The sequence below is a fragment of the Pleurodeles waltl genome, chromosome 2_2 (assembly GCF_031143425.1).
Source record: "Pleurodeles waltl isolate 20211129_DDA chromosome 2_2, aPleWal1.hap1.20221129, whole genome shotgun sequence".
Taxonomy (NCBI): Eukaryota; Metazoa; Chordata; class Amphibia; order Caudata; family Salamandridae; genus Pleurodeles; species Pleurodeles waltl.
Window position 1 is genome coordinate 468084149 of NC_090439.1, and position 16028 is coordinate 468100176.

At 44.9% G+C, this 16028-nt stretch overlaps 1 protein-coding gene across 11 annotated transcripts in view; it reads left to right on the forward strand.

The window, feature by feature from the left end:
- DLGAP1 (DLG associated protein 1) overlaps window positions 1-16028 on the forward strand; it is a 2415981-nt gene that overhangs the window by 951167 nt on the left and 1448786 nt on the right. For 3 of the 11 annotated variants that reach the window (XM_069219949.1, XM_069219947.1, XM_069219950.1), the window contains exon 1: window positions 13204-13654. The exons of 7 other annotated variants lie outside the window; for them this stretch is intronic. The gene's annotated coding sequence lies outside the window, so the exon portion shown is untranslated. Of the gene's footprint in view, window positions 1-13078; window positions 13655-16028 lie in introns of those variants that run through there. One more of the 11 variants, XM_069219945.1, reaches the window with a different exon arrangement.

The following is a 16028-nucleotide window of genomic DNA, read 5'->3' on the forward strand; positions in this document are numbered from 1 at the left end:
CATCCCCCCAAGTCATATTATAATGTTCCCACCAGACTGACCGGCAGAAAAATGATATTATAATGTTTCCCCCGGGCTGACAGGCCATAACAGTGCTACAGTATTAGCCTTGGCTCCATTAAGGGAGCTGAGGCCAATACTGTAGCACACTAGCACCCTTGGAATGTGTGCAGTCTGCAAAGCAGACAATGCCTATTCCAAAAGTGCTGGGCTGATCCTGTATGGATTTTATATGGTCCAAATTTCCAGATCTCTTTTAAGGGTTTTGCTGTAGTTATTTGGTAGTGGGGTAGGTAGGCCTTTCTTTGTAGCAATAAAAAATAGTACAATTTTAGGATGGTTTATTTTATAGCCTCCTAGCTTGGTAAAAAAGTTTATTCTATCAACTGCACATTGTATATTGTTTTGTTTTGCCTGTATCATCAGTAGCATATCATCCGCACATAGCCAAAGTTTGCGTGCGAATGGATATATTAGTATCTTCTCTAAGTGTAATTGAAAGTGGTATCAATGAACATCACAAACAATATGGGTGACATAGGACAGCCTTGTCGCATCCACCGGGTTACTTATGATTATGCCCTTTGACGTGATCAATCTTACAAACATTGCTTTTATTCAGAATTTTGCACATGTGAAATAGATACAGGGAAGATCAGCAAGGACAAACATCCATTAGAGTGTGAATAGCATCAACCAGTACCAGACATAGCAAATGATACACGTTATTAAAGGAGCAATGGAAGTCCCTGTAGGTCAAGTCTTGTGACCAATGAATAACAAAAAAGAAAATACCATCTAATGAACTCAGAGTGCGGGGAAGTCGGAAGCTACACAGAAGATAGTGAGGATTAATAAAAGCAGAAGGGGTGAGGGAGTTGATATGAGCTACCATACTCAAGAGGGGATGGGATGAGGGGACGATGCTAGGATATGGAAGAGGGACCATGTGTGACCGAAGCACAGGGTTGTGGTGGGGGATGGGTGCCCAGTGCATCACAAAGAGATAACCTGAGAGGTGGCTACTGGGATCCGGTCACCTGAAGTGGTGTGTTGTAGAAACTGAGAGAATATGGTGTCCCACACAGGACACAATGGAAGCTGACAAATGTGCCTAGCTTCCTCATAGTTGTTGGCTGTACCCTCTGCAGTTCCCCATTTCTGCACCACCCCATACCACTCTGCTGCCGGTGGGACGGTGAGTGCCTTCAATGTATGGAAAGTGTAGGTTTGGCTAGTAGTAGGGCCAGACTAGCAAATCAGGTAGGAACCAGCTGACTCTTCCTGCATTTAAATATGCCCAAGGCACAAGCCTCCCAGGTGTCAAGGTCAGTGAGTTCAGTGACATTCTGTAGAATGGTGTGAATATCCTGCCAGGAGTGAATGACAAGGCATGACCACAGCATGTGTCAGAGATCTACCTCACCTGACCCACAACAGGGGCAAGTCAAAGTTGCAGCAAAGAAGGATCTGTTGAGTATCACTGGGGTGAGAGAGGCACGGTGTAAAATGTGAAACTGTATATTTTTAAATCCCTCATGTCTCAAGATGGTGCATGCAAATGCTAGTGCATGGGCCCTCTCTTTATCGTTGAATACCCTCCCAGTATTGTCTTTCCACTTAGTTTGGGGGGATCTAGTGAAATGCTGGTGTGGCCAGAGAGCCCTTTATATCGCCAAGTGATCAAGTGACGATCAGTTTCAAAAGTAAGCAGGGTCACAGGATATTAAGTTTGAGAGGCTCCTCATCTCTTATGACAAGTATTGTGAAGGTGGTGAAAGGTAAGGAACTGATCAGCCGGAAGATCAAAGTCTATCTAGAGCTATGGGAAGGAAGGAAGATAGTTGTCCGAAATAAGATTCCTGACAGTGGTAATTAAACACTCCAGCCAGACACGTAATGTCCCACTAGAATAAGAATCTGGATAGGGAGAGAGAGCCACTAAAAGAAAGGCAGGAGCATATAGAATAACATGGCGTGTAAGAGTGCGGAACTTTCGGAGACACCCACTTGCTACTCGCAGCTGGAGTGTCTGGGAGGGGTGGGGCGACTGTTTTTTGCCTGCTATCCAGCTATTCACCCATTGTAGTTGAGCTGCCAAGAAGTATAGCTCAAATGAAGGACTACCTAGCCCGCCCTCATCTGGAGGTAGTTGCAGCGTGCGTAGAACAACTTTGCAGTGCACTCTGCCCCGAATCAGTTTAATAAGCAAGGCATCAAGATCTTTAAAAAAGCTTGGGGTTGGATTATGGGTAGATTAGTAAAGTAGTACTGAAGGCGAGGTAGGATAACTATCTTTGACAGTGTAATCCTCCCCATCATGGTCAATGCAATACTAGGGATTTAGGGATACTAGGGATTTAGGTGATGTCAGCACCAGACAGAGGTTACCTTCAAAAAGGTCATCCAGAGAAAGATGCAGGTGAACTCCTAGGTAACGCACAGCAGAGGCTCATAAAGCTAGGGGCACATCATCCATAATGATTTTGTGGGGTGCTAGAATGTTATGAAAATGGTAAATAGAAGATTTGCCCCCAATTGACCTGGAGTCCGGACAGTTTAGCTAATAACAGTAACACAGTGTGAATGAGAGTGGGGGTCATCTGAGGCTCACAAAGGAACAGGAGTAGGTCATCAACATAGAGTGAGACCGTGTGGGTCCTGTCCTCAAGGGGGATACCCCACTGTCCGCCATCCATGTAGAGCTGAATCACCAAGGGTTCCATGACTATTGCAAAAAGCAGTGGTGAAAGAAGGGCACCCCTTGCTAGGACCATGCTCTATCAGGAACTTTTCCGAAATTAGGTGTCCACCCACACCAGCAAAAGCAGCCAATAGTTGTGTTTAAGCCAGAAGATTAGGACCTATGCCCATACGTTTGAGGACACAAAAAGGGTAGGGCAGTATAAGGAATCAAACACCTTTTCTAGATCCAGTACCAGGCATGCCAAAAAAGGATATAGATCGTGCACCTGATCTTTAATGTGAAAAAGGCGGAGGAGATTGTAGAAAGTGCTACGTCCAGGTACAAACCCATTCTGATCCAGATGGATGAGATCCAGGGATATCTGGGAATATCTGGGGATAATATCTTTCCCAAGATCTTGTAATCAGCCCCCAATATAGCAATGGGGTGGTAGGATTCAATGTCTGTAATGTCCTGTTTGGGCTTGGAGAAATACATCAACAAAGACACCAGGAATGAGCAGGGTAACTCACCCAGTCAGAGGGCCTCATTGTACCTAACAGTCAAAGGGGGTGCAAGAATATCACAAACGCACTGTTATATTCTTTGGGGAGGCTGTGCAAGCCTGGGGTTTTATTTCAGCTAAGTCCTGGATGACCTGTGTGACATATTCCGGAGTTATGACCTCATCCAACTCATTCTGGTCAGGCGGCTCAATAGTACAGATGGTCAGGCAGTCCAGGAACGTAGCAACTGCACCGCCCTTAATCTCCTTAGGCATTTTGACATGATCAGTATTATGATTGCAAGGGAGTCCCATTTATGTTAAAACTGCAATAAAAATCCCAGCAGACAAGGTCTAAGGCGTTTTCAGCATGTACCATAATTGTAGCAGCTGGGATTTGTGTAAGTGAGAGATAGTCTATTGCATCTGTAATGAAATGTGTAAGAATTTGGACTAATGGTAGAGGTGAGTGGAAGCCCCGCTCAGGCAACAACCACAATTTTTGTCAGGATGAACCATGAAGGACACTAAATTAACCTGTGTTTACCCTCCAGTAGCTTGGCACAGAAGCAATCGGGCTTAAATTAGAGGCAATGTATTAAGTATATATGCAACACTCAAATAGCAATGAAGTGAAAACAGAACAGAAGAACAATCCTACATCAATTCAGAAAAATAGAGTACATTTTAATAAATAAAATGACCCCCAAAAGAAATAAATTCCAGTCTAAGTTATGAATTTTAAAAGTTTTTTTGTGAAACTTAGCACCTAAAAAGATCAAAGCAACAACCACAGGTATCTGGTTGTTCTAGTTTGGGGCACAGACAAAAGTTAAGGTGGACCGTGCTGGATCGTGGGTTAATTATAAGTGGGGAACTGGGCCCTGTCTCGCCTTACCTTTGGACTTAGATGACATTTCAAGAAAATGTTCTGGGGTAGGTAAGGCAGCAAGCTGTAGCGGAGAGGAGGTTGTTGACAATGGAGAGCTGTTGGACGAAGTCTCTGTAAAGCCGTTGATGATGGCAGGAAAAGCTTTGGGCAGGAAAAGCTGATTTTTTCAGGCCGAGGAGGTTGTTGTCATTGATAAGGTGTTGGTGTCCTTGCACCCGATGAAGACTTCTACCTTCTGACTTACAAGTTTTTCTGGAGCTCAGTTTCAACCAGTGGGGCGAGGCTGCAGGCTGTCGCTGAGGAGGGTTTCACAAGGCTGGATACTGCCGCAGGAAGGTCCTGCAGAAGGGGATTTGCAGCAGCAAAGAGAAATGTAGCAAGAGCTGCGGTGCAGTCAGCCTCGCCAGTGATGCACCTTCAGTGGATCGGTGTGCAGGAAGGTCCTGATCTCCTGTTGGTTCCCAGGGTAGTTTTTGGTGAAAACATTTTTAAGACCCAGATTTTGGTTTCTTGTAGGAAGAGGCAACTCCAGCACCACACCAAAGTTCAGGACCTAAGGAGCACAACCTGGGGGTTAGGACACACTCCAGCAGAGTTCTCCAGCAGGGTTCAGGGACTCAGGAGCTTGTTGTGTCCCTATAGCTGATACAGGTGCCAGCCATTTAGGTCTTGGATCCACTTTGATTGTGCTGAATTCAAAGAGCAGGTCTGGTCCTCCTTCTTCGGGCAGTAGGACATAAAGCCAGTCCTCTCAGCATTAGAGCAGCAGGGCAGTCCTTCTGGCAGGAGGGCAGGAAGACAGTCCTTCTTCTGAATCTTTCACAGGTCCAGGAGTGTACTGGAGAGTAGTTCTAGGAGTCCAATATTCATGGCTGGTGCCAGCCTTTGTGTGTGGGATGGGGCACCCTATCCTACCCCACATCTGGTTATGGAAAGGTCTTCCTTTCCCCTGCCAATGGCTCCAAACTGCCCGGGGTGGCAAAAGGTTGGTGTCATGTTCTTTTGTGTGCACTGTATTCAAGCCCATTGAGGTGTAAGTGGGCAGTGCACTTCTCTGCCCCAGCCATTCTGGAACATCCTGCCCACAGCTTGTCCTCTTTTGTCACTGTCTGGGAGGAATAAACAAACTTCAAAAGGGCCAGTTATTTTTATGTGACTCAGTGTAAGAAACTGGGTTACTGGTTGAGAGGGGTGAAACACTTCTCAGGAAGCAACCACAAACCTTGTCAGGGTAAGGCACAAGCCAACCCTAAATTAATCTGTGCTCAATCTCCTGGCAGATTTGCACAGTGTAGTCAGGCTTAATATAGAGAAATGTATTAAGTATTTGTGCCACACTTGAAATGGTAACACAGTGAAAACAAACCACAAAAGGCTCCTGTATAAGTTTAGAAAAATAAAGAACATTTTAATAAATTAAACAAGACCAAAACAACAAAAAATCAAATCAATAGAACCTGAGATATTCAGTTTTAAAGATTTTAGCAAAAATAGAGCCAAACGGCGTAAAGCAGCAACTGTGTATATCTGGTTGCATTGGACTGTGACAAAGTCACAAGTTCATTCAACTGCACTTGAGCACAGGCTAGCAACATGGACCCAATTAGGCCTACTGAACAGAGTACCTTAAATTCTGGTTTGCAGAATATTGCAAGCATCTGTGTCAAAGATGTGTCACACAGACGTTGGTTCTGAGATGCTGCAAGGCTGCAGTGTGAGGTCCTCTAGTGTCAAGAGGGAGCCTGTTGAGGGCTTGCTATGCACAGTCCAGCATCAATGATACACTGACACCGTCTAAGGAAATGCGAGGCTGCGATGCGGAGACCATTGTCATCATTAATGTAGCAGTTGATGAGGGATGCAAGGGCCTGCCCTGAAGATGCATTGCACAGGGTTGGCTCTGATGCACTGATAGGCTACGATGTGATGCAGATCTTTGTGGAGGTTCTGATATATGCAGTAGCAGTGGTGCATCAGTTCTGCTGGATCCACAGAGGGTGACTAAACACCTTAGCCCCACTTCCGAGGGTCCAGAACTGTGGTGGCACCACTTGGTAGGGTAGACTCACAGATGACAGAGTCCAACTGCATGTTCAAGGTTTTTGAAAGCCTTTTGTGTCCCTGGGGCTTTGGAGTCACTTCGGGGGTTTTCTCTTCAAGAGATGCAAGTATAGTCCTTCTCACCCCGGCAAGAGGGCAGCAGGCCAGCACAGAAAGGCAGTAGTCCAGCAGGGCAGCAGTTCATCAGAGTGGTAGTCCTTCAGCAGCACAGCAGTCCTTTTTCCTGACAGGGTATCCATAGGTCCAGAATGGTACTGAAGAGTTAGGGTCTGAGGTCCAGTATTTATAGCCAGTTGTGCCTTTGAAGTGGGAGAGAAACTTCTAGTGTTTCCCTTTGAAGCCCCAGGACATCCTGCCTAACCTGTCCTGGATCCAGACGAACTACAGTGGTTATGTAAGCCTCTGTGGGGAGGTAGGACACAGCCTACTGAAGTGTAAGTGGGGCTATGCCCAGCTCCTCCCTCCCATCCTGCAAGTACTGGCCCACCCAGGCACACCTAAGTTCCCTATTGTGTGTGGCTGTCTAGGAGGAATACATAAAGCTCTACTGTCAACTACAGTCAGTCATGTGACCTGGGGACACGTTACAGGCATTGAAAGGCGAAGGCAGGAAAATGCCAAATTTCTAGAAGTGCAAATTTCAAAATTGTGATTTAAAATCCGACTTTACCAGAAGTTAGGATTTGTCATTAAAGTTCCAAAAGCACCAAACATGAACTGCTTACCTGTTTCCATTTAAATTACAGCTTATTAAATGTAATAGGGTAACTCCAATGTTAGGCTATGGGAAAGGTAGGCCTTGCAGTAGTTTTTCACTACCAGGACACGTAAAAATTTAAAACTACATGTCCTTTGTTTATAACATATTGCACCATGCCCTAAGAGATGTTTATGGTATACACTAGGGGCGACTTATTTGAAGTAAAAAGGAAGGTTTGGGTCTGGCAAAAGGTTTTTTTACCAGGTCAAAATGGCAGTTTAAAAACTGCACACACAGGCTACAAAGGTAGGCCTGAGATATGTTTCAGTGGCTTCTTATGTGGATGGCACAGTCAGTGCTCCAGGCCCACTGGTAGCACTTATTGTGCAGGTCTTGGGCAAATGTGGTGTCACTTTACTAGGGATTTACAAGCACATTAAATATTCAAATTAGGGGATAAGCCAATGTCATCATATTTTTTAAAGAGTGAGCACATGCACGCACTTTAGCACTGGTTAGTTGTGGTAAAGTGTACAGAGTCCTTAAACCAGAAAAAATGCAATCAGGAAAAGTAGAAGAGTAAGAAAGGCTTTTGGGAGAAGATCACACTAAGGCTGACAAATCTAACACCCAGGATATTGAAAGAAGGCTCAAATGGTTATGAAACGGAAATAACAACTTTCTAAAAATTGCATTTTAGGCTTCAAATCTGCCTTTATCATTAAAGAGGATTTTAAATTACAATTCATTTGAGTCTAAACAGCATTTCTATATGCTCCCAATCCAAAGTTAGCACTTATTATATGTAATAAGGGAACCCAGTGTATGTGAGTGGGTGAGATAGGACGTATAACAGTGTAAAACTTAAGTAGACCTGGCCTACCTTTTAAATACCATGTTCCTGCTCTAGGAGTCATTAAGGCCTACCTTGGGGTGATGTATAAGTATTAAAAAGGATGGTTTAGGCCTGGCAAAAGGTTTATTTCAAAAAAAAAATCAAGACAAGGGAGTGAGGAGTATTCTGGGGAGGGTTCACTCGGACTTCCAAGTAAGACCAGAAAATATCAAAAGGAGTGAAACCACACCATTCTCAAGATCAGGGGTCTCATTTAAAATTGCATGACAGAGAAGATATTAATTGAATAACCCGGGGAAAAAACCTTGCAAAGGATTTGGTTGATGATTGTTCTGACTCCTCCCTCTCCATGTCCTTTGGGGCCTTAGGCTGCCCCCTTTAAGGGAATAATGATTCTCTTCTTCATCCTTAAAGATTAGTGTACTTACTTTCAGGCATCCAGGGTAATATTCCTACAGGCACTAATGGGATCTGAGAAACTGAGGTCTTGAAAAAAGATGAAGACATTTTTAGGCACAAGTAGGCTGAAACATGTCAACCACTTCTGTAGATGTGAAGGATATATAACCTATCCCTAACACATCACACCTTCTTTTAATTTTACCCCAGTCCTGATTGAATAAACTACACATTTATTCGGAATAGTAGGTAATTTAATTTTTTCTCACTGCATATTCTTCACAGATCCCATCATGTCTCCATATCAAGAGGTCCTTCCTCCTGGTGGGTGGAGGTTATACCAAATGATCATGCTATGACTACGAGTACATCAGTGGTGAAATGTATGCTTCTGATAGAAACTAGCTGTTTAGGGGCACAGTACAAAGGATTATTTTGTTGGTTGAAATGACAGTGTACAACTGCACTAGAGGATGCAATGACAGCCAGAGACTTTTTTTGTAACAGCATTTTATTATTTTTTGAGAAAAGTAAATAACAACACAGTATAGCATCAATCATAGGATGTGCAACTAAAAAAGGTTACAGAGTCAGCCTTGTTATACAATCCCTGAGCAAAGGACCAGTCCAACCAGTATCATGCCCCTTGCTGCCAACAAATTGCACCCTCCACCAAGCAAACCAACAAATGCTCAAAACAATCCACTCTTCACCCCCCAATCCTAACTGTCCAGTATGCAGAACTAGTGACTATACTACCATGAAACCCCAGCAATTATAGCTCAAACAGTGAAAGCAGTTCTCGAGGCAGTGGAGCCCCCACCTGCTCGCTCCTCCCCAGTGGAGAGAACTAGGCAGAGAAGAAGGCTCTGGTTCCTACATAATGTCTACGAGAATATACCATGCCAGTGTCAAGTCTACGGATCCATGCCCACACTTCGCCTCACTCAACAATACACCACCACATACCCCACCCATCTTACAAGCTCCCTGCACCATTTGTCCACATTGGGCCCTCTGGTGGCTTTCCGATTAAGTGTTATCTGGCGTTTATCTAGGAGCAAAGCCAGATCTGTAAATCATATTGAGAGCTTACACTTGGCCAGGCGTGGGTACCAGCCCTGCAAACATGTTTTCGGGGAGCATGAAACATTCTGGTGTGTAACTTAATTAACAAAATCAATCACCTTCATCCAACACTCTTAGAGGGAGGTGCAATCCCACACCATGTGAAACATCTCTGCCGCCTCCTCCCCACATCTGGAACATGCTGCTCTGGCAGCATTGTCAAACTAGTCAGTCTTACCTGGCGTAAAATAGGCTCAATGAAGGAAGCTGAAGTTGATTAGTTTAAGCCTGGTGTTCCTGAAAGACCTTTGGTACTTGTTCCAAGAACTTTGACATCGAGAATCGGATCCCCCAGATCTGCCTCCTAGTCAGAGGAGCAATGAAATCAGTCCAGAGTGCCTTATGTAAACCCGTTACTGTCTTATGAGTACCGGGGGTGGTACAAATGAGATGGCTGCCCTGGTGCCTGGGTGGTTACACCAGCCCGGATCTCCAGTGTTTATTGATCACTGCCACCACTGCATCATACAGTTAGAATTGCCCAGCTGGTAGGCCTCGTACGTAGGCAAGTCCCCCATCCAAAACGATTCTCCCACCCAGGTAATGCCAGAGGCTCCCTACTTTGCAAGTTCTCACCAATTTCTGTTGTGTAAGAGCACTGCTAGGCGCTGTAGCAGAAAACCAGGAGAGTATGGGGACTGTGCCTGGATTTTCTGCAAACAACGCAGCCAGCAGTAACTCACCACCACCAGTGCACCTATTGCCCACTTGTGCGGCACGTTTGGATGTCAGGAGCAACTGGAATAACTCACGGTGAGTTGGGAGGTGTGGCTCTTCAGATGTTATTCTTCCTGAAATACACCCACTTGGTGCCCCACTGCACCTATGCTGCCAAATAATGTCTCAAAATCCAGCCCGCCAAACTTCCCTCCACGACAGGGCGCTCCACATGCTAAATTATTAGCCTGAACAAACATGGCGGTGCCACCACCATTTTTCTCACGTGGGGATGTACACAGAAGCAGGTATGAGGCAAAGCAGCAGTGAAGCACCCAGCATTGTATGTTCCCTCAAACAGATGTGCCATCTTCTGCAGGCTTAAACACATACTTTCATCCACAGGTGTAGAATTACACAGGCGGATATCTAGTATTCTGAAATTGTTGCATATTTGACAGTAATATCAAACGGATGAAACACTTACATAACATTTGTATTTGAAGACTGATGAGCATACGTATTTCTTACTTACTTCATATTACCTATATCCTACAAATTCCGGGCTCAGAGGGCAGTCACTTAGATTTTGTTGATGAATACCTCTGTTTTACACGGAGAGGGTTATTGCAATTTAAATGTTGTGTTGTATCCTTCAGCCAACCATGAAATTAAAAATGTCTCTCCACAGCAGACGATCAACTTTGCTGCTTGTGTTGTATTGCAAACTATTTAAAGGTAGCTCTGCTTGCATTTCAGCTGCTCTTGTAACCCGACTTTCAAAGTTGTGTTTACTTAGTACCCTCGATTATTAAAAATAGCGAAATGAAATGTACCCGATCAAATTATCATTCTTACTGATGTGTTAAAGGCGTATGCTCTATCTACGGAGCCCGTGGTCGCACAGCCTTGTGTAGAGTGGGAGTGACGGCCGACATCCGGCTGCGTCTGCGTCACTGGCGCCGCCTCGACGCGGTGCGAACTCTGCCACAGGTGGGGTCTGTCCTCCTGCCCCGTCTAGACTGACAGATCAGCCACCGTGTCTAGCTGAATGAACCCTTCCAGAGCATGGTCGCCATTTGGTGAGTGGTGATTCTAGTGCCTCGAACATGCTGGTAAGGACAGCAAGCGTGACAAAAGTGCAAGATAAGTGGCCACCGACCCTGTGGTCCAATCTAAGGGGTATGTTTGTAATGCCCACATTGATTTCGGAGATGCATATGCTCCATGGGCCATGTTTATCACCCTATCCTCCCCCCCCAACACCTTACGCACCAGAGGTTGTGATCAGCAATGCCCATTCACTGTACTCCACCAAGGTGGGGATTAAAAGCCCCATGATGATCCCATAGGGGGTATTCACACAGTATAACAGTGTGTCCTCGCCATGTTGATAAAAAAACGCTGGTTTTGTTGTTTCAATTTTTTATTTTTTTATTCTCGATACTAATGTTTGAGGTAATTATAGCAGTAGTGATGATCTAAATTTATTTTCTACATATATTTGCAATACAATACTTTTACTTTCACGAGCCCTCTGTGGGTGCATGTGTATAACTATTCTGTTTGTGTATAACTATTTCTCCTCAAAGTGGGTGATTTTTACACATTTTTATAATGATCAACACACTGAAATATTGGTGCTTCTATCAACATGTTTGTATACATTTAATTACCCCGGTACTTTGGCCTTCAAGGGTTCCCCTGTTTACCAGGTCTGGGTAGTGGCATAGCCATAAGTAGGACATCAGGTGCACTGGCTTTGAGTCTCCAGGGAGAGGAGCACACTGCACCCCCATTTATGTCTTTATTCTACTCACCAACCAGAGGGCAGGACGCCAGTTTACTTGCTTTTATGGCAGCCTTTAACACTCTTGCTACGCCACTGGATCTGATGTATATTAAGGTGATGATAGCCAGCTACTTTATGGCACCACCACATGTGGGCTCCAGATGACAAGTGAAGTTCCGAGCATTGCCTTATTGCTAGAGCAAAGGGGTAGCACAATGTTTCATTTGAGGAGCATAAATCCCAGCATGGTATCTGTACACGTCTGGTCCCGTCCTAAGTGACTAGAAACACTGACCTGTTGCTATATTTGGCTTGTCCTCCCATCCCGGTCATCTGACCTACATCTCCATGTATGCACGGAATATACTGCAAGGTGCTGTGCTCCAGGCCAGGAGACTTACACATAGGTACCATCCTCACACTCAACTCCAGAACATTGCTGCATATGTTTTCCTACTCATGTGGTCCCTGGCAGAGTCCTATTTACCCAAGAAACATGTCAAGTGTTCACAGTGAGCTGCATTGGGGCGCCTTGAAGAGTTGAGTGGAGAGTGTGAAGATAAAAATATTTCAGCAGGGCAAGTAAACTTGTGCTTCTTAGTGGATGGTATAGCACAGGGGTTTTGGGAAAGATGAAACTTCAGGGTCTCCAGTATGAGTAAACTCCTGTGTTGTGGCTCTTATGAACTCTCCACTCACTACAGCTGAAAAAGAATAACACTTAAACTCATCTCTCTAGTCAACAATGTAAACCAGGGTTCAGGCCTGAGCTGCTTCTTCCAACTGTTCCCCAAAAATGACGGAACATCTATTATTGCAGATACATGTTGGCATATCAATAAAGAAGTTTCTATATCAGAGGCAAACTCTGGGTCAGGTTATCAGATGACTCCGTGCCCTGGCCTTTCATTTTGAAATTAATTGGCTCTGGGTGTTAGCCCATCTGGCTCGGGAGACATGAACCTAAACAACAAATCCCAGAATGCATTAGACTCTTAACGTAGAGATGGAAATGACATCCCTGATGACAAGGTAAATCTAACGAGTGTCACAACAATTTCACTGAAAGTTCCACTAGAAGACAACGTGCCCACCTGCCACAGCAGCACGTGGCACCCTACAAAGCCTTTAGGTAAATAAAAGATTAAAGTAATCGTGCATAAGCCTTCCCTGCTGCTTTGCAGAAGAGAGCAAAACATGTTTCCAGCAAGAAGCCACATCATTCTGTATATATAAAAAAATCATCCCTGCTTTTCATTGTGGTACTACGGGAAAATATACTGATTGCATGATAAATTAAATGTGGGTAAAAAAGGACTGAAGACGAAAATGTGCCTTCAGCTAGCCTCGCGTAGGGGGACCTGCGAGTGCGAAGAATCCTCGTCACAGACGGGATGTCAACGTTTCCCTAGCGTGTCTTCATCTTCATTTGTGCAGCGAGAGCAAGCGTCGCTCCTCGGGAAACCCCCTCGCAGGATGCCATGATGCCTTGTGAAGGTATTTTCTCTCTCCAGAGATCGGATACTCAAAGAGTGCGGAGACACCACCGCACATGCCTTCCAAAGCAGCTATTTCACAGCCAATAAAGAGACGGACTTTCGCGTGCAGGGAAATCTGCGTTTCTCTCGCCTGGACCCCGTTTTACCGTCATCCATGTTTTTCATTTATCTTTTTTTGTTAAACGCAGAAAACATGAGTGGGCGTGGGTGCTTTTCGTAAGGACATTTTTCAGCTATGCGCTCGCTTGTGCAGCAGAGAGAGCCGTTGTCATGCTGTCATCTTCGTTGCTATGGTTTTTTTTGCGTATGTGCCAGAGCATGATTTGTTAGTTTAACTCTCTCACATGTTTGACCAAGATGTTTATTTTGTGGCTGACATGATTTCGGGAGCGGGCGTGGTCACTTCCCGTGGCTCCAGGTGAGAGGAGCATCCCTCGGATGGGCAGCGCACCTGCGGCGCGGACTCCCCCCATGGCAAGGTAAGTGGGAGCTGGCAGTGGAAGTCTTGCAGGCAGTGGCTGCTTCTGTGAAGGTATCGCACAATTAGTGAATCACGGTGGGATTTCCGAACAATATAATGGAGATGTGACGAGGCTGCCTTAGCGCTCGTGTTGTTCAAAGACGGAGGTGGAGGGTACCCCAGATGCGGTGCATGTCTGAACGTGCTGGACTGTCGCTCCTCCGTTTGCTGTGATTGCATAGTCGGGTGACCAGCTCCAAGATCTAGTGCTTGGAAGCTGCTGGCACCCCGTCACAGGGATAGCCTTCACTCACAGGCTATTACGTCACTAAGGAGAATTGCTTGGCTCCTCGAGTGAATACCGCACATTTTTGAGTGGCTTTTAGTACGTATTTGGAAAGCTAAGGGGAGATCGGTGTTGAACTATTGAAACGGGAGGCCATACCCTCTGCTCACAGAGGGGTATTTGAAGCGTGGTCACAGTTCTATAGAAGCAGTGTCCACTCCGTGCGTTGATGTCGGTCGAGAACACAGCGGCAGGAGCGCTGGAAAATACGCGCACACTCGAGCATTGTCATTGAATTTGTCTATGCGGTCGTAAAAAAGTTAGCTGGTACCCATGAATAATGTTCGTGGTTTCGGTCTATGTTGTGCACAGGGATGAGAGGCCGTGGAAGTGCGCGTGGAAGGTTGTGTGTTCATCGATTACCAGAACTGTGTTTTTTTCCACCCACGTTCCATTTCTAAGATTTTAATTTGGAACCTACAAGGTAATTTACGCTCCAATGAAACGATGGACGTCCTTGCATCTCTTTTGCATCGGCCCCTTTTATGTTTTTTTAATTGTTCTGCACCTGTGTTAGTGTGAACAAGTGCACGTTTTCCGCAACAAAATCACAAAACGGCATCCGACGCTGGCTGCTAAGTCACTGAATGGTCTGCTTGTTTAACCTCCCCCCGGCCCCCACACACCGGTGTCGTTTTAAAAAACTAATGAATGATTTATAAGGCTTCTTAGTGTGCTCATGGATAGATTTTCCGTGCAAACTAGTCATTTCGTCTTACTTTGCCGCTGTGTTTTTATGCCTACAGGCGCAGGAAACGTACCTTTCAGAGTGTGGCCAACAACGCAGTACCCGTTGTGTAACACCCAAGACGGTGTTTGATTTTCCACGCTTGCATTGATAAAAGAAGCATTGGCAATTCCAGTAGGCCTGGCTTTAATGTGCCAATCGAGGCAAATTGCGTTTGCGTGTACTTCTGTTCCTTGCGTGCCAGACCTATTGGCATTGACGGATATGTTTTTTTAAGTAGTTGGATTGTACGTCCATATGAACATGTGACTCACACATGGCTCCCGACTAAAACACTGAAAACACCTGTAGTGAAAAAAAAATGAAAGAAAAACGTATTTTTTTGTGTGCATCTAATGTAAGAAAATTAATTTGCAGTGTGAAAAGTGTACTTCCGAGTTGCAAATTAGTCCCTCTTGTATTTCAATGTAAAAAATCCACGGGGGGTACATCCAGCAGCCAATAGCAAGAGTTGAGGGAGTGATATATTTCTCTGGGTGGAGCCAAAGCCCACACCAAGTGTATTTTATATGATTTATACCCAGAGGTAACCAGGCAGATATGTAGTCAAGTCAGACCTAAAAAGAGTTGCATTTTTTTGTTTGTATTGAAGATGGTATTTTGCAAAAGATAACTCAGGATTTTTCTCAATAAAATCAGAAGGAGTTTAGCAGCTCATACATCAAAGCAGGCGTGCAGAATACGCGTGAACATCTACATTTGTCAAATTTCAGTCATTAAAAAACTGCCTGACAAGCAAACCCTTTTGGATGCAAAGGTATGAATTTGAAATGAAGAGTCCTGACTCTGTCATCGCTCCCTGTTTAACGCTTTCCTATCATTGTGACATGACAATTGTAACTGAATGTATACGGGCCTCTTGAAGAAGACCAAAAATATAGAAGAACTATAGAAAAAAGAAGGAAGAAAAGCTATTTTGAAACTGAAACCAAGCGGAAGCCCACTTTTACCCGACCCATTCGGCCACAGCACCAAAAAATAAAAGGCAAGAGGGACCTAGAGGTCCTTGTTATTGTTTACAGAGCTTTCTGGCTAATTGACCCCTCTTGCCTGCAGCAGGGCACTGCTAAGTATAGTAGGTCCAGCTCCAAGCTCTCTCCTCAGTAACCAATTGTGTAGTGACAGCACATGGTGCTGCGCAAAGAGATTTGGAGGTCATAGTCCTTGGGTCCCATGATCGCTGGTCCGAAAGAGCTTCACGGTCCAACCATTGACAATTACTGTCCTAGCTGAGTTCAGAAATGTTAAAGAGGTGTCTCTTTAACTGGGTTTTTGACCCTCATAGTTCCTCTACCGCCC